This window comes from Pygocentrus nattereri, chromosome 26 (genome assembly GCF_015220715.1).
Source record: "Pygocentrus nattereri isolate fPygNat1 chromosome 26, fPygNat1.pri, whole genome shotgun sequence".
NCBI classification, from domain to species: domain Eukaryota; kingdom Metazoa; phylum Chordata; class Actinopteri; order Characiformes; family Serrasalmidae; genus Pygocentrus; species Pygocentrus nattereri.
In genome coordinates, this window is record NC_051236.1 from 2,619,431 (window position 1) to 2,642,434 (window position 23,004).

Consider the following 23,004-nt stretch of genomic DNA (forward strand, 5'->3'; position numbering starts at 1 on the left):
CTATATCCCCAAAAGTGTATAGACATCCCTATCTAATGAGGGAATTGAGCTCACACAGGCACTTTACTGAACAGAAAAGTGGTTTCTCCATTGATCTCCATTGATCAGTGGAATGGGAAACTCTGGAGCACCTGCACATGAGTCAAAGGTGACCATGCCCATCATCTAGAGGGGTGTAAAGCCCCTGAGCATTGGTCTGTGAAGCAGTTGGAGTGAGGTATCAAATATTTTTGTGCATGCTTTGCCTTTATTATAGCTTCAATTCTTTTCAGGAGACTGAACTTTCAGTTTCATCTGCAGACACACCTCTAAAGTTCAGTCTTAGAAGCTGGTTGATGATTTTCAAATGAAGTAATCAAACCCATTCAGATTCAGTGGCGTTGAGGTCTGGACTCTGGGGTGGTCAGTCCATCGTTCAGCTTCTTTGTTTGATGTGTCCGTCTCCTTTTCTCAGTGAGGTTCTTCTTGATCAGCTACACGTCCTTTCAGACCCACAGCGCTGAGTGGTCTTCTCACAGTGGAAGGATGGACAGAAACACCTGTGGATGTTTTCAGATCTGAAGCAGCTTGATCTTCTCCTCTCTCTCAGAGATCAAAGCTTTACGTGCTGTTTATCAGCTGTTTTGGTGTCAGCCAGGTCTTCCAGGTGGTTGTTACGAGCCCCTTTTTCTCTGTAGCTCTTAATCATTTTGTCTTTGGAAAGTCCTGTGTTTTATTTGTTTTCCTTTCCCTATGCAAGTGAATGATCTTATATTTAATATATAATTATATGTAATTTAAATAAATGATGCCTGAATTTTTTTGATCTTCCAGGTGGTTGTTAGGAGAACCATTTTCTCTGTAGCTTTTAATCAGTTTTGAAAATGAACAACTTGTATATAATATGAATGGCTGGATGGATTCCCAAGGACTCTCACAGAGCAGGTACTATTTGGGATCTGCATTGACATTAACGTGGTGGTGGTGGTGGTGGTGGTGTTCGAGTGTGTGTTGTTCTGGTATAAGTGGATCAGACACAGCAGTGCTAATCACTGTCCACTCTATTAGACACTCCTACCTTGTCGGTCCACCTTGTAGATGTAAAGTCAGAGACGACAGCTCATCTGCTGCTGCACAGTTTGTGCTGGTCATCCTCTAGTCCTTCATTAGTGGTCACAGGACGCTGCCCACAGGACGCTGTTGCCTGGATATTTTTGGTTGGTGGACTGTTCTCAGTCCAGCAGCGACAATGAGGTGTTTAAAAACTCCAGCAGCACTGCTGTGTCTGATCCACTCAGACCAGAGCAACACACACTAACACACCACCACCACCACAGTGCTGAAAATGACCCACCACCCAAACAGTACCTGCTCTGTGAGGGTCCATGGGGGTCCTGACCACTAAAGAACAGGGCAACAAAGTGGACTACAGATAGACTACTATGGTAGTGGTCAGAATGTCATGCCTGATCCGTGTAGACTTGCTTACACATGAAAAATGACACATACATTGGATTAAATGAGAGATTATGAGAGTCTGTTTTGACTGAAAATTACATAAAGGGTGCATGTTTCTATATTATCAGGGTGAGGAACTGATGTACATACATACATAACCCTGCAGTTTAAAGGTTTAACTTTTCTGTGCTCAACTTTTACATCCCCTCTGCACACACATTATTGCCGCACTCTCATCTTTAATTTTGTCAAGGTGATGCCGGTGAGAATATTATATTTTCCAGATAAAGAAAAAAAAAGGCTTTGTAGCTTCAGACAAGCTCTGCTGCCTTCTCTCCTGCTTGTTGCCTTTTAATGAGAATGAATGGAGGCAGTCAGGCTGAAAATACGCACCAACGCTAATATTTAGAAAATGCCTTCTATTGTGATGCGGGAAGCAGAGACGAAATGCCTGAGATGTGTGGGGACTTAATGACCAGCCTTTCTGTGTATGTGTTTGTGTGGGTGTACACAACGCTATACAAAACAAACAGCGCCCAAACAGCTATTACATGTAATTCAACTAAACTAACCATCTGAATAAGAAGAAAAATGTGCCTAAGCAGCACACATACAAAATATTTAGTCAAAGGCTGAACCACTAGAGTGATTTTAGCTGTTTCCTGGGAATTGATGGATAATGTGTCTGTCTGAAAGCTAGAAACAGTGCAGAAGAGATGCGAAAAATCAATGTGATAAAAAGGAATGCAATCCAAAATTGGCAGGGAACATGCAAAAAAATGCCAACATTTGTCTGCTTAACAGCCAACAGTAACTCTTGGCAGGCAGCATCTTCAAAGATCTACCATGGTGCACATAAATACTCTCCAATTGTTGCTCGAGTCGACAACGATGTCATTGATTTTATCTGCGTATGAGGGAGCCTGGCTCAATTAATTAGCCGGCCCCGTCTCTCATTTCACTTTTTTAATTAGGCGTGAATTAATGAGTGGCACCGCTAACTAATCAAACCCAATAGCCTTATGCAATTAAGGCCTCCTTCAATGCCAGGTGTGGGGGGTGTGCAGCCCTCAATCAGCTCAGCTATAAACGTAAGTATTGATTTGAAGAGGTGATGGTGATGACTCAGCAGATGTTTATGTGCAGTGAGCTTCATTAGTGTGGTTTGAAGGGAGATTTCAGACGTTATGTAAGATGTGGTCGTGAATGTCCAGCACGGAGTGAAATGTTTTACCTTAGAAGGTTTAAGCTGGCAAAACACTTTAAACGAAAATCTTCTGAAGCAAAATTAGATATTTTTGGCCAAAACGATGCAGTGGTTTGAGTACAGTGCTTACAGACATCTTAATCACTCTGTAGATCATTCGGAGACCTCCTCCTGACTGTGATTGGTCCTAATCACTCTATTCTTTGTTCTGAGACTCCTCCCCCACCTGTGATTGGTCTTTACTACTGTGTTGTTCATTTTGAGACCCCCCCCCCCCATGTGATTGGTCTTTAATACTATATCGTTCATTTTGAGACCCCCCCCCCCTCCACCCCCCCATGTGATTGGTCTTTACCACAGTGTTGTTCATTTTGAGACCCCCCCCCCCCCCCCACACACACACACACCATGTGATTGGTCTTTACCACTGTGTTGTTCATTTTGAGACCCCTCCTGACTGTGATTGGTCCTAATCACGCTATTCTTTTTTTCTGAGACTCCTCCCCCACCTGTGACTGGTCCTAACTATTATATCACTCATTGTGAGACCTCCCCCCAAAAATTGGTCCTAACCATCTTTTCCTTTGTTTTAAGACCTCCTCCCCTACTCATGATTGGTCCTAACTACTACCCTGCTAATTCTGAGACCCTCTGACAGTCATTGGTGTTTAATACTGTTTTGCTCATTCTGAGACCTCCTACTGACTGTGATTGGTCCTAATCAGTTTATCCTCTGCACTGAGACTCCTCCCCCTACCTGTGATTGGTCCTAACTATTGCTTTGCTCATTGCGAGTCCTCCTCTTGACTGTGATTTGTTCAAATCATCATACCTCTTTGTTCTGAGACCTTCCTCTGACTGTGATTGGTCTTTACCACTGTGTTGTTCATTTTGAGAGCCCCCCCCCCCAACTCTGATTGGTTCTAATCACTTTATCCTTTTTTCTGAGACTCCTCCCCCACCAGTGATTGGTCCTAAATACTGCCTTGCTAATTCTGAGACCTCGTGACTGTGTTTGGTCCTAATCACTTTATCCTTTGTACTGAGGCTCCTGCCCCATTACTGATTGGTCCTCATGTCTGCCTTGCTCATCATGGCACCTCCCCTTGACTGTCATACCTCATCATACCTCTTTGTTCTGAGACCTACTCTGACTGTGATTGGTCCTAATCGTATTTGTCTTTGTTTTAAGACCGCCTCCTGACTCAAACTGATCCACTGCATACAGTGGGCTTCTAGATGCTGAGATGTACGCTGAGATCTTCACAAGTATACTTTCAAAAGCGTGTTTGGTGACAGTTTGATTTCACTTTGTTCTAGTATTTTGAAGTATACTGCCAGGTTTACCTTAGAGAGACAGGAGAATTCCCAGTTGGCTGAAGGTTTTGGGCCAGATGGACCTGTGGCTGGCATAAACTGGGAGCATGCCTACGTTCTCAGGGCTCTATGTTCTCTCAGCTCTGTATATGATACATCAAACTTCAATGGTATGCATGACAGAAACTTATAAACATTTCCTAATATCATGATTAGGGTTGTGGAGTCACTAAAGGTCATACAGATAACTCTGAGCAGCTGATTTTTTAATAGGACATAAAAGGAAATGATAGGATAGCCTCAGTGAGCTAATTACTGAGCAAATGTAATGGAAACTTTTTTATTTTTTCGCAAAGTCAGAATGTAGAATACACATACCCTTTGAATAATTGCTTTGTCTGGTTTGTGTTTAGGTGGACTGCATATTTCTTGCATGCCTCAGCCAGCTGACTAAAAAGTTATCAGAGTAAAATGACAAACACACACCAGCTGGAATTAATAATAAATGGAGTAGATTACTACTTCAAGCCAAGTGGCATATAAAATCCTATAGTTTTGCAAATGCCTCCTATTCTAATGTGGAAAGCAGAACGCCTGAGATGTGCAGGGACTTAACGACCACCTTTTTGTGTATGTGTTTGTGTTTCTGGCTGAATAAGAAGAAAAATGTGCCTAACCAGCATGCATACAAAATATTTAGTCAAAGTCTGAACCACTAGAGTGATTTTAGCTGTTTCATGGGAATCGATGGATACCGAGTCTGTCTGAATACTAAGAGTGGTCTGAAAAGCAATTTAATAAAAAAGGAATACCATTTAAATAATTGCTTTGTCTGGTTTAAGTATTTAATTGGACTGCACTTCTATTGCTGAATTCCTCAGCAAGCTGACTAATAAAACCCCAAAGTTTTGAAATATTAAATAGCAGACAGACTGAGTCTGATATCTGGGCAATTTCTGATCCTGAAGATCTTAACAAAACATGATTCAGGCAACTTGGAGACAACTGAAATTTGGTGCACAGGGACATAAGGCCTCAGTTGTTTTCTAGAGCATTTCCATAAATCAACATACGACCCTGGGATTATAGGGAATATAATTTTCAAAATAACAAATTGGGAACATAGGGCCTAGAAAACACAAGTCTCTAGAAACACAGGGCTGTTTCCTGGACATTGCAATGACAAAATAAAGAATGAGGGGAACACAAAGATGACCTCCACAAGCCCACACATAAAAACATGAGAACACAGAGAGCTCTTTGCATACCTGTACCTTTTTGGCTGTTACTACCACTGTGTTTGAATTTTTGACACAGGAAAATATTCAATTAAACACTGAAATCCAACTCTGAACAGCCAAGGATATAAAACTCTCCCTCAGTCCTTGTCAAGCTGGTTCATGACCTTATGATCTTTCTATAAATACCAAACAAAAAGGCATTTATGAACGACTGTTAGGAATTCTCCTACGTTAAAAAAACATTATGTAGCAATTTTACCTTAAAATAACAGCTTCAAAATCACTGGGATGGTACACTGGTTTATAACAGGGAGAACAGCATCTCTGTCATTGCTACTCCAACCAGAACGCCTGCTGTAATGCCATGGAGCCACGACGAGGCGGACACATATGCTGAGAGAAGCAAGATTTATTAGGGGCAAATCCATAATCAGGGTCTAGACAGTCCAGGGGCAGAAAGCCAACATGGATAGAACAAGGGACAGACATTACAAAAAAGGAAAACAGGCTAACAAACAACAGAGGCCAGCAGAACAAACACCAAACAATACGATACAATAGAAAGACCAGCAACCTAACAGGGGAAAAACAGGGCTTAAATACAGGAACAGGTAATGAGACACAGGTAAGAACAATCAAGGGCGGAGTCTAGAAACAAGGGGGCAGAACAGGGAAGAAACAAAACAAGGAAGCATGTGGACAAAACCAAAAGGTAAACAAGCACATAGAGGACTGGGGGGGAGCTATCGTCACACCTGCTATAGTGCTATGTAACTTTGGAGGAGCGGTGCAAGATCTCTCACGAGAACTGCGTAATGATTTACAGCACCACATCACAGAAGCTTGGTGTTCCCAGCATGGACATCATGGCAGAAGTAAGTGAAGATGTTGTTGTCGTACTGTGGTGTAATCTGGTGTCACTAACTTAACGTTTGCCGTAAACCTCTACAGCTAATTCCCACTCCGATACAGTGACAGTAAAAATCTGCTCAAATAAAAGTTAACTTACTTTTACTGGTGAATGTTTATGTGGAGTTTAAAAGTCTGAATGGCACCGTCCCCTTTGATTGTCCTCCAGAAACACCTCCAACGTGTTGTGACTGGCTGATCAGCTTTTCTGAAATGTGTTTTCTGTATTTGCAGTGTGTTTGTGAAGCGTGTAGCTGGTGTCATCATTTTGAAGAAAGTGTTTTCTGAAGTTGCAGAGTGTCTCCGAATTTGCAGCACATTTGTAAAGTGCAAGGCCGTGTTGTCATTTTGACATGCTTTGGAAGCATTTTCTACATTTGCAGCTCATTTTTTATTTGCAGTTTGTCAGGTCGTCTCAGTATACTCACTACCCCTGATTAGACCTGTGGTGTTTAGTGGTGGGTCACAGTGTTGAAACGAATTATGACGAGGCTCCGTCAAAAGTCACATTTACATGCAGCCTAATAATCCATTAATAATCCGACTAATAGCTCAATCGGAATAGAATACATCCATGTAAACACCTCAATCTGAATAGTCTAGTGTGATTGAAGCATTTCGGAATACAACTTCTATCCAATTGATCGAGGTGGGTAAACCTCTAAATAATCCATTAAATGGAAGAATAATTGCCATGTAAACGCCTGAAGTTTAAGGCCGTTCTGCATGTGCGTCGCGTCACAGTGAGAGTTTATACCGTTCAACACGGCGGAGCAGAAACTGGTCTGCAGAGGAGACGAAGTTCATGCTCTGATCTTTAAAAGACGGCGGTGGGACGGATGTCCAGCTTATGTGTCTCAGAACACGAAGTCTTCCTATCTGCCTTCTTTAATAAGGACATGTGAAGGACGTTTTCCTGAGTCTGACGTCATTTTAAAGCAGTTAAAAACACAATCACTGCTCACTGCTGCTCATCTCACTCTGACTGGATTTATGTGATGTTCGTTGTCATGGTAACATCTACACTAAGTGGTTTTCTACGCACGTGTGTAATTTTGTATCGGATTACTTGTGGTGAGCAGGTAAACAGAGATTTTCCATCAGATTGTTGAGTAGAGTGAGCATAAACACCTCAGTCTGAACCTATAATCGGAATGTTTTCAATCGGATTGGCAAAACTCTTGAAGGATGTTTTCTTGAGTCTGACATCATTTTAAAGTAATTAAAAGCACAAGCGCGCCAACTGCAAACTCATCTCACACAGACTGGACCTCAGGTGATGCTCGCTGCCATGGTAACATGGTAACTCCGAACGCTACTCCACGCATGCGTGTCATTTTGCATCGGATTACTTGTAGTGCGCATGTAAACGAAGATTTTCCATCAGATTCAGAGTGTATTCAATCAGATTGGCAAAATTTTTGCATGTAAACACTGCCAATGTATACATGGATTATTTCTCAAAAACAGAGCTTATTGAACCACATTTTAGATGTGTAACATTGTTTTTGCGCTGCTCTGCAGATGCTCTCAAAACTCTCAAGGGTTTTTTTTTTGCCTCTAAAGAAATATATACAAAATGCTCAATATGTATTCCAGCTAAAACAAGCTTGCTTTAGTCTAATAATTCAAATGTGATCAGAGTAGAGCACTGGCTATCCGAAGTTTGGATAATATGGATAAAAACAATTAAAAAAGGCATGTAATGTCTGACTAATTGTCAATGAGATGTAGTACCGCTAATTACAGAAATAAGTGTTGCCATTACTGTATTACTCTTCTATTCCACAATCTCACCAATGTAGGTCTATGCACATTTGATTCTTTCATTATTATGGGATGAAATTGTGCTTGTTGATGGGAAGAACAGTAATAATGAGTGTGTGGGTTGAAAGCGCAGCACTTTTTTGGAGAGCTTCCTGTTTTCCTTCTCAGGGTATTTGGCGATACTACATGTAGGCCCTGGTGAAAATAGGTTGGGAAGCCTTGGTTGTGATGGCTTTGCTGAGCAGGTTGTGGTTAAAAAGAAAAGGGCAAATCCCAAATCGTAGTACAAAAACATGGGCAATGCAGGGTAAGCTAAACCAGAATGAGAGAACATGAGCTGGAGGTCGAGCTACAAGAAAGAGAAAACAGGGTCAAAAGGGGGTCAGGCTACAATTCGAGAACAAGAAAACGTGCAAGAAGACAAAACCAGGAAGTCAAACACAGAAATGAAGGATCGGCGTTGCACGGTAGACCGATAGAACACTTCAGAATGAGGCTTTGGACACAAACAGTCAGATGATTCTGGGAGTTTGAGTTCTGAACGGAGTCTGCTAAGCTGGTGGGAGGCTTGACACTGGTCTAGACTACACCAGTGAAGTCATCCATCTGTAATTGAAAAGCCTGTTTAAGTTGTGATATAAATGGTCGAATTTGGGAACAAAAGAAACACATTATATTTCTAAACATATTCAGTCACCCATCCAAATCATTCAATTCAGGTGTTCCAGTCACTTCCATGGCCACAGGTGTATAAAGCCGAGCCCCTAGGCCTGCAGACTGCTTCTACAGACATTAGTGAAAGAATGGGTCGCTCTCAGGAGCTCAGTGAATTCCAGCGTGGTACCGTGATCAGACGCCACCTGTGCAGTCCAGTCGTGAAATTTCCTCACTACTAAATATTCCACAGTCCACTGTCAGTGGGATTATAACAAAGTGGAAGTGATTGGGAACGACAGCAACTCAGCCACGAAGTGGTCGGCCACGTAAAATGACAGAGTGGTCAGCGGATGCTGAGGGGCATAGTGCGCAGAGGTCACCAACTTTCTGCAGAGTCAATCACTACAGACCTCCAAACTTCATGTGGCCTTCAGATCAGCTCAAGAACAGCATAGAGAGCTTCATGGAATGGGTTTCCATGGCTGAGCAGCTGCATCCAAGCCTTACATCACCAAGCACAATGCAAAGCATGGAATGCGGTGGTGTAAAGCGCCGCCACTGGACTCTAGAGCAGTGGAGACGTGTTCTATGGAGTGACCAATCACACTTCTCCATCTGGAAATCTGATGGACGAGTCTGAGTTTGGCGGTTGCCAGGAGACGGCACTTGTCTGACTGCATTGTGCCGAGTGTAAAGTTTGGTGGAGGGGGGATCATGGTGTGGGGGTGTTTTTCAGGAGTTGGGCTCGGCCCCTTAGTTCCAGTGAAAGGAACTCTTAAAGCTTCAGCACCAAGAGATTTTGGACAATTTCATGCTCCCAACTTTGTGGGAACAGTTTGGGGACGGCCCCTTCCTGTTCCAACATGACTGCGCACCAGTGCACAAAGCAGGTCCATAAAGACACGGATGAGCCAGTTTAATGTGGAAGAACTTGACTGGCCTGCACAGAGTCCTGACCTCAACCCCACAGAACCCCTTTGGGATGAATTAGAGTGGAGACTGTGAGCCAGGCCTTCTCGTCCAACATCAGTGTCTGACCTCACAAATGTGCTTCTGGAGGAACGGCCAAAAATTCCCATAAACACTCCTAACCCTTGTGGAAAGCCTTCCCAGAAGAGCTGAAGCTGTTATAGCTGCAAAGGGTGGGCCGACATCATATTAAACCCTATGGATTAAGAATGGGATGACAGACGAGCAAATACTTTTGGCAGTAGAGTGTAAGATCATGTGCTTATCCAGGCTTTCATATGTGGAGATTATTCAAGACCATGTTAATGTATTTACCAGTAAAACATTTACTTTTTTCTTTTTACTATTTAGTAGAACTAGAGATATTTACAAGCATTTTTACAGAACAATGTCTTTAAATGCATCAGGCAAGGCCTTTTTGCTAAAGCCTGTTTTGCCAAAGCTTTCATTGTTAGTTTCTTCATTAATCGATGAATTTGCACTACTTACAGTATTGTGCTAATTGCATGGTCATGAATTATGCAGGAGTTCTGGTGGCTTGCTGTTAGGGTAAAATGCGAACTGGATGGAGGAGGGCTATGCTAGATTAATATGACTGGTCTATTAAAAATAAGGCCTGTGTTAATGCAAAAGCAAAGACCACCCAAAATACACAGGGATATTATCTGGACTGGAGGGTGGCTTTTAAAAGATTCTGCGAGAAGACAGTGAGAAGCTACAAGACAGAGAATTAATGATCCATCTTGTTTATCTGATATTATTTTGCTAGCAAAGGATGACATATTTCCCTGATTGACGTTTTCTAATGGAGACTTTGACAAATATGTATTGTTTTTTTTTTACTTCCCCTTCCGAGGCTCTGACTCCTTGTCCATTCAATGCATAATTTGCTATCTAATTTGACTACCTGGGCTCTGGTGTGCGAGGCCTGGGGCGAGCAGAGCGGGAACGAAAGCTTCGCCTGCATTTTGGTGTGTTTTTTTGATCCGAATGCGTGTTTCTTGCTGATGGAGCGGAGCTCTAATTCAAAGCGCTGTTCTGAGAGCTGACGGAGCTCGCTGCTTCCACCAGCATTACACGCGCTCCTTCTGAGGAAAATCACTGCCGTCCCTGTGATTCCTTCCCTTCGCTTTGAAACTTGGGCAGACAAGGTCATGCCGGATTCCCTGCGATATGAAAAATGCTTCGTTGCTGATGCGAGATGTATTAAATGATGACAATCCTGCTGTCAGAGCAGTCAGCGGTTAAAGCGATGAAAAATCAAATTTACCCATTTTTCCTTTGAGCCCAAGTGTAGTCGATCATCCAAGACACGCTTGAAGTTGCTTCTTTAGTTTTGCGTTGGGGCTACAACGCTAAAGTAGCTAATAAGTAGTGCAAACTAATAGACTGTCACTTAGCTTAGTGCTAAATTGACACTTCACCCCTAAGCCCTGTTGAAAATTGACAAAACAGTGGACTGAATTCAGGCTTCAGTCTGGCTGCTACTATTTTTGGCTGTGTGACTTACTTTAGTCCTTGTTCATAGGTGGCAGTGTCTTATATAGTGTCATAAACCCCATAATCAGGTCTCTGATATATACTAAATAAATCCACATGTTTGGGGAAATGCATGTGATGATTTATGAATACAGTTTCTACAAAGCTGGCTGGGCCGTGCCTTGGGAGACCTATATCCATTTTATTGATGTATGATTTTACCGTCTTGGCTGAGTCATTATGTGCTAATGTTCTGGCATAGATTAAAAACATAATCTAAATGAAAATGCAGATTTACTTTGCTCGGCTTTAAGCTTCAGCTCAGCTATAGCTGCTTTTCTCACATCTCCAGCAGGAAACTTTTCCACAAAAGTAGATCCGTTTCTTGTAAGACGCCTCTGAACCTTTGACAAAGTCACTTCTCATTCCCTCAATTCTTGTTTGAATTTTCACGTTCCACCTTAAATGGTGCCTGAGGCGCCAGAATATTAGTGCTGCACCATTTAAGGTGGAGCGGGAGAAATCAATCTCAATTGACTGCAGCTTCGCGACTTTTCTGTCTTTGACAGTTTCTTGTTGCAGATTAAACGTATCAAGAAACCAGCTTGAGTGATTATAAATGCAGATAAGTATATTTTTCTCCAAATTATCAATGGTCTCTTTGCCTTTTCATTAGCTACTGGCTAGGCGAGACTGTTGTCTGTGTTACTGGGTTAAAGGGGGAATCAGCAGTTTAAGACCATTTATTGTTAAACTGGACTAAATGATCAGCAGAGCTTTATTTCACTGTAAAGGAGGATTATTACATTTTTTATTTTTACCTAAAAAAAATTCTGCTGTGGAGCCACAACAGGGCAGTAAAAGAGCCCCATGTTGCCAAATCCACTGGAATATGCAGTAATTAAATAGACTATTACGTTATTAGTTGAAATACACGGCTGCACTTTTAAAACTAATGAGCAACTACAACTGCAAATAAAACCGGGCGCTTTCGAATAACCGCAATGAATAAAAGGTGACATGTAAATAGACTAAATTAATAATAAATTAATAACAGCACAAGTTATGAGACGTCCTGCCAGTTAGTCTTCTGAAGTTGTGTAGCATTTCCCCCATCATTATTTGAGATATGGTCATAAATAAATCCATGAGAACATTCCTTCGTATTCCTTCGAGCACTGGGTCAGCAGACCCTGATAGTCAGTACATCTTCAACACGGCTCTCTCGTGTCAGGAGAAATGCAGCGGGCGTATGCGTACTGGTGCGTGTTTGTGTGCAGCTGCAGGAATAGTGCTGACCCGCTCAGGCCGCATCTTTGGCCAGGCCTCGAGGGAGATTGGAGGGGACCTTGCATGAGAGAGCCACTGTTTGCCAGGGGCAAAAGCAAACAACCCCCCCAGACTCCACCGTGAGCACACAAGGGCGGGAAAATCACGGAGCTGAGGCTCCTCCTAAATCAAAGCTCCAGATCTGGGACAAGGACAACAAACAAGAGAGGAAATTCAGCCTGTTAGATAAGGTCACTTGAGCAAATGCCCTCGCAGACTGGGCTATTTTTCTTAGACGCTTTCAGTCACGTTGCCTGTCCGCGGATAATCTAATTTAATAAGTCTTGCAGGCAAAGGGACATCAGATTTAAGCCATATCATCTGGGGAAAAAGACTGAGGCTGAATCTTCATATGTCTCTGACATAGGTCAAGTTGCTCACAAAGCAAAGCTGCATTTGACCTTGGGTAAAAATGTGGCTTGGTGGTTAAATGTGACAAATGGCCACAAGACAGAAGTGACCTACTCTCGCTTTCTGCTGGACTAAAATGACCAGAGATTAGCTTTAGTGGACTTGCCTGTTTTTCCTTGCCTTTATTACATTTGAATCGGAAGCCCTGTGAGAGTGAAAATACATTAACATTAAAGTTCCATCCGCAGAGCTCTGAGTGCATTCGCACCTGACTGATTAACAGAAAGCAATGTGAGTGGAACTTTCCCCACAAACAGGATTGGGTTTATACTCTCATCAGCCACTTTATGAGAAAACTTTTATGTATCTCCACCTTAGTGGTGTACAGCTAGAGACTGTAGCCCAGTGGTCACCAACCCTCCTCTTGGAGATCTACTTCTGAGAAGAGTTTTATTCCAAACTGCATGCAACATGCCGTCTTGACCTAAGACTACTCCTTCTGATCAGTCCACTCAAGGACATCTGAGAGATGTAGTTGGTTCTTTCTCTATTTGGAGGGGAAACCATGTCACAAAGTCTGCAGGGCTTGAAAAGATGCTAAAAATATCAGGCACAGCTCCAAAAGTCAGTATGTACATTTACACAGTTGGCCTGAGATTAAATAAGACTTTCCTCATGAGTCTCAGATTTTTCCTCCTTTATCCTGTTTCACAGCCGCTCAGCATCCATAAAACAACTCTTCACAAAAACAATTTTCAACATTTGAGGAAAAATATAACTTAGGAACTTGTATAAAACCGATTCATACATTTAAAATGATGTATTTTATTTTAATTATTTGTCACAGAGATTTTGGTTGCTGGTGTTATCAGGACTCTTATTTTACATTTTAACACAGTGTTTTCGGCTCTATTAAACTTTTTCTTTGGGTCGAGGCTCATCAGAGAGGAAGCATCTCAAGGCATGAGAAGGTGAGTCCACATTGCTTATTATATTTCATTAATTTATTAATCATTTTGTCTATCAGTCTATTTGTCTAACACTTCTACACCTAAGCGTATTTTAAGGGGTTAAATAAGGACAGAGTGGGTCTCTACTGTACAAAGTATTTTCACCTCTGAAAAACTCCTAGAAAAAAATCTTTAAAGCAGGGAATCAAACTCTGCCAGTTCTGCTATTTTAGAGATTTTTTTTTCTTTCTGAACAATTTAGTTCTCTCTTGTTTAAATGCAGCAGAGAGACAGAGAGAGAGAGAGAGAGAGAGAGAGAGATAGAGAGAGATAGAGAGAGAGAGAGAGAGAGAGAGAGAGAGAGAATTAAAGAGAGAGAATGAACAATTTAGTTCTCTCTTGTTTAAATGCAGCAGAGAGACAGAGAGAGAGAGACAGAGAGAGAGAGAGAGAGAGAGAGAGAGAGAGAGAGAGAGAGAGAGAGAGAGAGAGAGAGAGAGAGAGAGAAAGTGAACGAGAGGGGATGAGAGAGTGAGAGAGAATGAGAGAGGGAGAGAGAGAGAGAGAGAGAGAGAGAGAGAGAGAGAGAGAGAGGGAGAGAGAGAGAGAGAGAGAGAGAGAGAGAGAATGAGAGAGAGAGAGAGAGAGAGAGAGAGAGAAAGAAAGTGAACGAGAGGGAATGAGAGAGAGAGACAGAGAGAGAATATGAGAGAGAGACAGAGAGAGAGACAGAGAGAGAGAGAGAGAGAGAGAGAGAGAGAGAGAGAGAGAGAGAGAGAGAGAGAGAGAAAGTGAATGAGAGGGGATGAGAGAGTGAGAGAGAATGAGAGAGAGAGAGAGAGAGAGAGAGCGAGGGAGAGAGAGAGAGAGAGAGAGAGAGAGAGAAAGTGAACGAGAGGGGATGAGAGAGTGAGAGAGAATGAGAGAGGGAGAGAGAGAGAGAGAGAGAGAGAATGAGAGAGAGTAAACGAGAGAGAGTAGGAGAGTGAGAGAGAGACAAAATGAGAAAGAGCAAGAGAGAGAGAGAGACAGAATGAGAGAGAGAGAGAGTGAGAGAGAAAGAGAGAGAGAGAGAAAGTGAACGAGAGGGAATGAGAGAGTGTGAGAGAGAGAGAGAATATGAGAGAGAGAGAATGAGAGAGAGAGAGAGTGAGAGAGAAAGAGAGAGAGAGAGAAAGTGAACGAGAGGGAATGAGAGAGTGAGAGAGAGAGAGAATGAGAGAGAGAGAATGAGAGAGTGAACGAGAGAGAGAGAGAGACAGAGAGAGAGACAGAGAGAGAGAGAGAGAGAGAGAGAATGAGAGAGGGAGAGAGAGAGAGAGAGAGAGAGAGAGAGAGAGAGAGAGAGAATGAGAGAGAGAGAGAGAGAGAGAGAGAGAGAAAGAAAGTGAACGAGAGGGAATGAGAGAGAGAGACAGAGAGAGAATATGAGAGAGAGACAGAGAGAGAGAGAGAGAGAGAAAGTGAACGAGAGGGGATGAGAGAGTGAGAGAGAGAGAGAGAGAGAGAGAGAATGAGAGAGAGAGAGAGAGAGAGAGAGAGAGAGAGAGAGAGAGAGGGAGAGAGAGAGAGAGAGAGGTTCTGCCAGTGTTTCTGTATTAATTAAAGATGTGTGAGCTGAATGACAGGGCTGTAGCCTCATTGTGTCAGCTCCAGCTACACAGCTCTCTGAGGCGGCGGATACAACCAGACAGATACTTTTCAGCCTCATTCAGGACTAAATGTGTACATTGATACCTTCATGCATGCAGGTGCCCTCCACTCCCATTCCACTTCAGTCAGACTAGAGAAGGAGTGACCCCATTTTACAGCGGCACAAAAGGACACAACTGACTGTAACTGCTGACTCTACACTCATATTACATTTTTTTTTTTTGGATTTGCATTTATTGCATCATTTGTTATCCAAGGCTAAGAAATTTGCCGCTTCTGAAATCCAGTGCTTCAGTCTTGTTTGCACAATGGCAGGGAAAGAAGGAAAGTAGCAGCAAACTATGACTATTAGAGCCAGGCCTTTAGTTCCAGCCATAGGCATCAAAATTTGGAAATAATAATAATATCACTTGATACTATGACTTCTACTACTACCACTAATAATAAAATGAATAATAATAATAATAATTATTATTATTATTATAAACAATTATTTCTTCATGTTTTACTAGTTTTAAAATTTTTTATTTCAATTTGAATTATCTTTGCATTTTCTCTTTTACACTTTGAATGACTGCAGTGTATGAATGAATGAACTCACCTTGCCTTGCCTAATACGTCAATGCTAAACTAACAACAATTCCCATAAATGTTTTTTGCCCGTTCTAGATAAGCATGGACGTTTGAAGCTCTCCATCATTTTTATTGGAAGTATTTCACAAACATGAGCTTACAACTCCATTTCGCAGCGTACGTCGCTCTAAAATCTAACCCTAAGCCTAAATCGATCAGCATTGATGATGCCTGTCACCCATGCTGTGTGCACTAACGCACCCCCATACCATCACAAACGCTGGCTTTTGAACTGTGCGCTGGTGACAAGCTGGGTGGTCTTTAGCCCGGAGGTGCGTGTCCACGTCAGTGTCCATGATCTCCAAGAAGAATTCAAATTTTTGGGACAAATCCCACAAGGTGCTTTTTCACTTTGCCTCAGCCCATCTTAAAGAAGCTCAGGCCCAGAGAAGGCGGAAGTGTTTCTAGATACTATTAACATGGTTTCTTCTTTACCTTGTGGGGTTTTTTCAGCATTTGTGGATGCAGTGATGAACTGTGTTCACAGACATTGGTTTTCAGAAGTGTTTCTGAGCCCATGCAGTGATTTCCACAACAGAATCATGTCTGTTTTAATGCAGCGCTGCCTGAGGGCCCAAAGATCACAGCCAACTAATATTGGTTTTTGGCTTCGTCCCTTTTGTACAAAGATTTCTGCAGATTCTCTGAATCGTTTAATGATATTATGCACCATTGATAATGAAACCCCCAAGTTCTTTGCCAATTTATGTTGAGAAATGTTCGTATTGAACTGTTTCACTATTTGCCTGTGCAGGCTTTCACACAGTGGTGAACCTCTCACCATCTTTACTTCTGAAAGACTCCGCCTCTCTGGGATGCTTTTTTATACCCACTTATGTCATTGATCTGTTGCCACTTAATCACAAGCTCACTAGTGAAGTACTACTCTTATCTTGCCCCATTCCAACATTTATCAAAATGCTGTTGGCATCAAAAAACAATAAAATTTCTAAAATAAGTTTATTCATTTGATATTTTGTCTCTATACTGCTGTCAATTAAATATAGTGTTTAAATGATTGGCTTGGGTCAACCATCCAGAGCAATGGACAGTGTAGAAAAGAGGTGAAGAAGAGGGTGCAGGCAGGATGGAGTGGGTGGAGACGGGTGTCAGGGCTGATGTGTGACAGAAGGATAGCAGCAAGAGTGAAAGGGAAGGTTTACAAGACAGCAGTGCGTCCTGCTATGATGTGCGGTTTGGAGACTGTGGCTCTGTTTAAAAGACAGGAGGCTGAGCTGGAGGTGGCGGAGATGAAGATGCTGAGATTTTCATTGGGAGTGACGAGGCTGGACAAGAAATGAGCAGATCAGAGGGACGGTGAAGGTGGAGCAGGTTTGGAGCAGCCAGAGAAGCCAGGTTGAGATGGTTTGGACATGTGTTGAGGAGGAATAGTGGATATATTGGGCAAAGAATGTTGGAGATGGAGCTGCCGGGTATAAGGAGAAGAGGTAGACCTCAGAGAAGGTTTATGGATGTAGTGAAGGTGGACATGGAGATGGTTGGTGTGAAAGTAGAGGAGGCAGTGGATAGGGCAAGATGGAGGCAGATGATCCGCTGTGGTGACCCCTAAAGGGAGCACATCATTGCGTTCTGTTTGTATTTACATTTTGCAGAGCATCCCAACTTTTTTGGAAATGGGGTTGTACATTTGAGCTTGTGTGTATCAGTTTTACAGTGACTCTTTCAGTCTTAACCAGCTTGCTGGGCTGTGTTTACCTAGAAATCACACAGAAAAAAAAAAAAAAACGGGGTGATTTTCTGAGGGGTATATTTAATAGTTTAGCTCTATTGTTTCCAGTCTAGACTAAACAGTAAGATAACAGTATAGCTACAATAATTGCAGATGTATCAGAACAAAACTTTGTATGTCCAGAAAAGAAGCTTTACAGGAGATAAAAGATTTACAAACATCACCTTAAAGGAGGAAAAACATTCTCAGCCATAAATGGAAGCAATTGCAATAAGATTTTATTCTTTCTGGCAACTGCCATGGTTATTATTAAATTCCAGGACTGTACCAAAGACACGGAGGTGCTGTGGATATTCTTACGGATACTGTTTTTGCGAGTTATTACACTTGAAGAGCTCATCTCTGGGTCGGAGATGAGCTCTTGCCTCAAGTGGAGGAGTTCAAGTATCTCGGGGTCTTGTTCACGAGTGATGGTACAAGGGAGCGGGAGATTGACAGGCGGATTGGTGCTGGTCAGCAGTGATGCGGGCTCTTTACCGGTCTGTTGTGGTAAAGAAAGAGCTGAGCCATAAGGCAAGGCTCTCGATTTACCGGTCGATCTACGTTCCCACCCTCACCTATGGTCATGAGCTTTGGGTAATGACCAAAAGAACGAGATCGAGAATCCAAGCGGCCGAAATGAGTTTCCTCCGCAGGGTGTCTGGACTCTCCCTTAGAGATAGGGTGAGAAGTTCGGTCATCCGGGAGGGACTCGGAGTAGAGCCGCTGCTTCTTCACGTCGAGAGGAGCCAGCTGAGGTGGTTCGGGCATCTTGTTAGGATGCCTCCTGGACGCCTCCCTTGGGAGGTGTCACAGGCAAGTCCACCGGGGAGGAGACCCCGGGGAAGACCCAGGACATGCTGGCGTGACTATATCGCCCAGCTGGCCTGGGAGCGCCTCGGAATCCCTCCCAGGGAGCTAGTGGAAGTGGCTGGGGAAAGGGAGGTCTGGGCCTCATTGCTCAGGATGCTGCCCCCGCGACCCGAACCCCGGAGAAGCGGAAGATGATGGATGGATGGATGGATGGATGGATACACTTGAAGAAAAACAGTTGTAACAATCATAAAGTCATTTTATAGTGGAAATGCAGCATGTAAATGAGCCTTGATGCATCTGTTTGTTTGTGCCAGCTCGTAGCATTATAGTATCAGAGTTCTCGCCGAAGTAAAACTCTTCACAATTAAGGCCCAAAGCAGTAAAACAGGAAACGTATGGTACAGGCGCATGCTGCTGTTTGTTGTCTGTATCTCTTCCAAGCCTTTGACGGAGACAGAGGGTGCAGCATGCATAATTTAAGACCAGATCATGCCTCATCGTGCATTCTCCAGAAGTCTGTTGCTTCTATTGCCCATATACAGTATCTCAGGATTTCAAAGTTTTCGGGGAATTCCTCAGAGCTAAATGTACATCTGCGGTCACGTTTTGTTCAAAAGAATGCAAATCATCTCGCCCCCTTCTCCGCAAAACAACGTGCAATATTGATATGTGCTGCTTGTCTGAAGTCCAAAGCTGACGTTGTGTTGGCATTAGCGAGCTGCTAGAACCTACATCCGTGACCTACAGCTCGATGGCCTTTCGCTGTTAATAATGCAGAGGCATGCTAGCCACAGCTGCCAGCCGTGTGAGAAAGGCCAGGCTGGGCTGAAGGCGAGGCAGATGCATGGCTGTGGGTCCACTGGGCTTAGTGTGCTCATGAGTCATCTCTCCTCAGTCCTGACCACATCACCCACGTGTCTGTGGGGCCGGAGCGACAACATCAAGGGAAGAAAAGAAGGACACGGTTGTTTGTCCAGAGGATTTTTTCAGAATTTGGACATCTTCAATATGCCTTCAATAAACCTTCTTCAATATGATAACTTGGGCTCGGATTCAGCTTTGGGCTAGAAGGCTTGACCCCACCAGAGGGAGAAAAAGCGTTCTTAAGTAAAGACCATCATTCTATATAGATCAGTCACCACTGCATGATTAAAGGGTTCTTTGCATCATGAAAAGGTTCTTCAGAATGTGCTGAAAATGGTTTATATGTAGAATACATTGAAAAGGGTTCCATATAGCACCCAAAAAGGTTCTTCTATTGTTACACTGTCAAGTTGGTAACAATAGAAGAACCCTTTTGGGTGCTATATACGCTATATTTCCAAAAGTATTCGGTCACACGCATATGAACTTGAGTGACTTCCCATTCTTAATCCATAGGGTTTAATATGATGTCGGCCCACCCTTTGCAGCTATAACAGCTTCAACTCTTCTGGGAAGGCTTTCCACAAGGCTTAGGAGAGTGTTTATGGGAATTTCTGACCGTTCTTCCAGAAGCGCATTTGTGAGGTCAGACACTGATGTTGGACGAGAAGGCCTGGCTCACAGTCCCAAGTGCTGTAGATGGTTCTATATAGAACCTTTTTGAAAAGGGTTCTATATCCTACCAAAAAGTGTTCTTATATTGTTATGATATAAAGCTTAAAACAATAGGAGAACCCTTTATGGTGGTACATAGAAGCATATTTAAATTTTATATAGAGCCAGAACAAAACAGCACATTCTCCAACCATTTGAAGTACCGTTTATTTACTAAATGGACACTTTATTTACTAAAGAACCCCTGATGAACCGTCTTTTTCATGTGTGGACTGAGGAACAGGGTTGTATTGGGGTATTGTCCAGGTTCCTTCCTGCCTACCATCCAATGATCACTGGGACAGGCTACAGCAACCCCCCGCAACCCAGGAGGATTAGCGGCTTAGATAATGTATGTATATAAATGTAAACAAAATCATCATTTATATGGTACTGTATACAGGTTGGTGTCTGTCTCGAACCCTGTAAAATAATTAGGGGAGTGAGGCTGCATCCCTGTCCCTCATGGCCACATGGTGAGCACTTAGATCCCATTGGTTTGAAGTAAATGTCTCCCAAAGTCTGAAAATTGTTGAACATTAAGAATTGTCACTATTGAATCATATTTTCTGAAGTTAAGTAAATTTTGCTGTATTTTAATAAAAGAAATATGGTTTTATGTGTGTACAACCATCCAAAACTGTTCAAATATTTACAAACGAGGAGAAGCACACTTAAGGATAGTACAGTTGAGAAAACTATACATTGATGGTATAAACATTCAGAGCAACAAAGTCTCTGTCAGAGCTCCAAAGCACACCCAAACCACAAAAGCGTTCTAAATGAAAGCGCTAAAACCCTTTTTCTGCTGGAGAAGCACCTTTGATGCAGGCTGCTCACTTCACTTAACACGTTTATAAGAATATGCTTTGCTCTCTGGCACGTTCTTTAAGGCCAGCCAGAGGACGCAGAGTGGTCAACGTCATATATCACACACCACGTTTTGAGGACTGATGGTGTTTAGTTTATATTGTTGTGACCTGCTCCAGTACCCATGACAAAGATTCTCACCCTAAGGCTAAAATCCTAAAATAAACGCTGGAACATTTATGCCGCGGCCGTCGGCATGCTTTCATGTGCTTGCCGATTCAGCAAAATCGGGTTTTAGAAATGAGCGAAATGAACCTTTATTGTCATTACACATTGTACTTGTACATTTGTGCAACGAAATTGGTTTACAGCCCCCCAGCCCCCCCCCTCCCCTCTTGGTGCAATAGACATAGAAAGTTAAAATATTAAAAAAAAAAAAGTTTTAAAGTATAAACAAATTAAATAACAGATTAGAGCTACGGTTAACTATACAGGCGTATGAACAAAATTGCCAAAATAATTTTAGAGTTTAAAATCAGAAAATTCACAAACTGAGCTGTAAGTGTTTCCTTTGCTCAGTGGTGCCGTGCAGAACATGCAACTGAGAATCTCAACACGGACTCAAATTACTGTCTGTTTTGTCAACAGAGATATTCATGAATATTTGATAAGCTCACTCAAAGTTACACGAAATCATAGCTCATAAAGTGCACTAGTTAACGGACATTTAGAGATGGCGAGCGGATGAAATAAAAATATTTGCACTGACCCAGTGAGCAGAGCGCATGTTAGGTAGTTGGACATACTGTACCGATGGCTTGGCACAGCTGTAATGTGTCCTACGGTCCGAAGGCAGTGATTAATTCTAAACAGCCATAGGATAGGGCGACAAGTAAATCTGCAGATTTCTGAAATGTTAAATAATAGATGGAGAGTCGACCCTTACTAAAGGAAGAAGGAGATAAAAAGCAGTGGGTGGGCAATTTGACAATACGTTATCATGATAAATGAGGCCACAATTACATTTTTAGAGTTTACATGGTGATTCAAAAAGATTAATCTGATTTCAAAAGGAGATATTTTATACATAACAATGCAGTGAACCGTAAATGGTTTAAATGAGTGAAATATATATATATACATACATACACACTCACTGGCCACTTTATTAGGTACACCTTGCTAGTAAAAGGTTGGACCCCCTTTTGCCTTCAGAACTGCCTTAATTCTTCGTGCCAGACTTTCAACAAGGTGTTGGAAACGTTCCTCAGAGATTCTGGTTGGTTATTTGAGTTCCTGCTGCCTTTCTATCATCTGGAACCAGTCTGCCCGTTCTCCTCTGACCTCTCACATCAACAAGGCATTTTCGTCCACACAACTGACCGCTCACTGGATATTTCCTCTTTTTCTGACCGTTCTCTGTGAACCCTAGAGATGGTTGTGCGTGAAAATCCCAGCAGATCAGCAGTTTCTGAAATACTCAGACCAGCCCGTCTGGCACCAACAACCACGCCACGTTCAAAGCCCCTTAAATCCCCTTTCTTCCCCGTTCTGATGCTCGGTCTGCACTTCAGCAAGTCGTCTTGACCACCTCTACATGCCTACATGCAGTGAGCTGCAGCCGTGTGATTGGCTGATTAGCTATTCGTGTTAACAAGTAATTGAACAGGTGTACCTAATAAAGTGGCCGGTGAGTGTGTGTGCGTGTGTGTGTGTGTGTGTGTGCGTATATATATATATATATATATATATATATATATATATATATATATATATATATATTTATATATATATATACCACTAGCTACCTAGTTAGCTCATGTGTACAGTTGACCAGAGTTCTCGTCCAGTTGAAGTATTAGCTAGTACTGTCCGTCTCTCCTGTATTCTATAGATGAGATATATGTATATATCTATCTATATATATATATATGTATATATGTATATATGCATAACTACATTTCCATGTGTGTCCAGTAATCCAAGATATCTCAGCTAGCTGAGTTCTACCTTCTGTAAGCTAGTGAATGTTCTCGCTGATGCTTAGAGCAGCTTGAAGCTTTTTACTGTTGCTTCACTACTAAACACAAACACAGCAAACATCAGACTGTCAGCTCTTTTGCTTCGCTGCTTTACCTCAGCACAAAGTGCCAATCTCATCAAAACCAAACC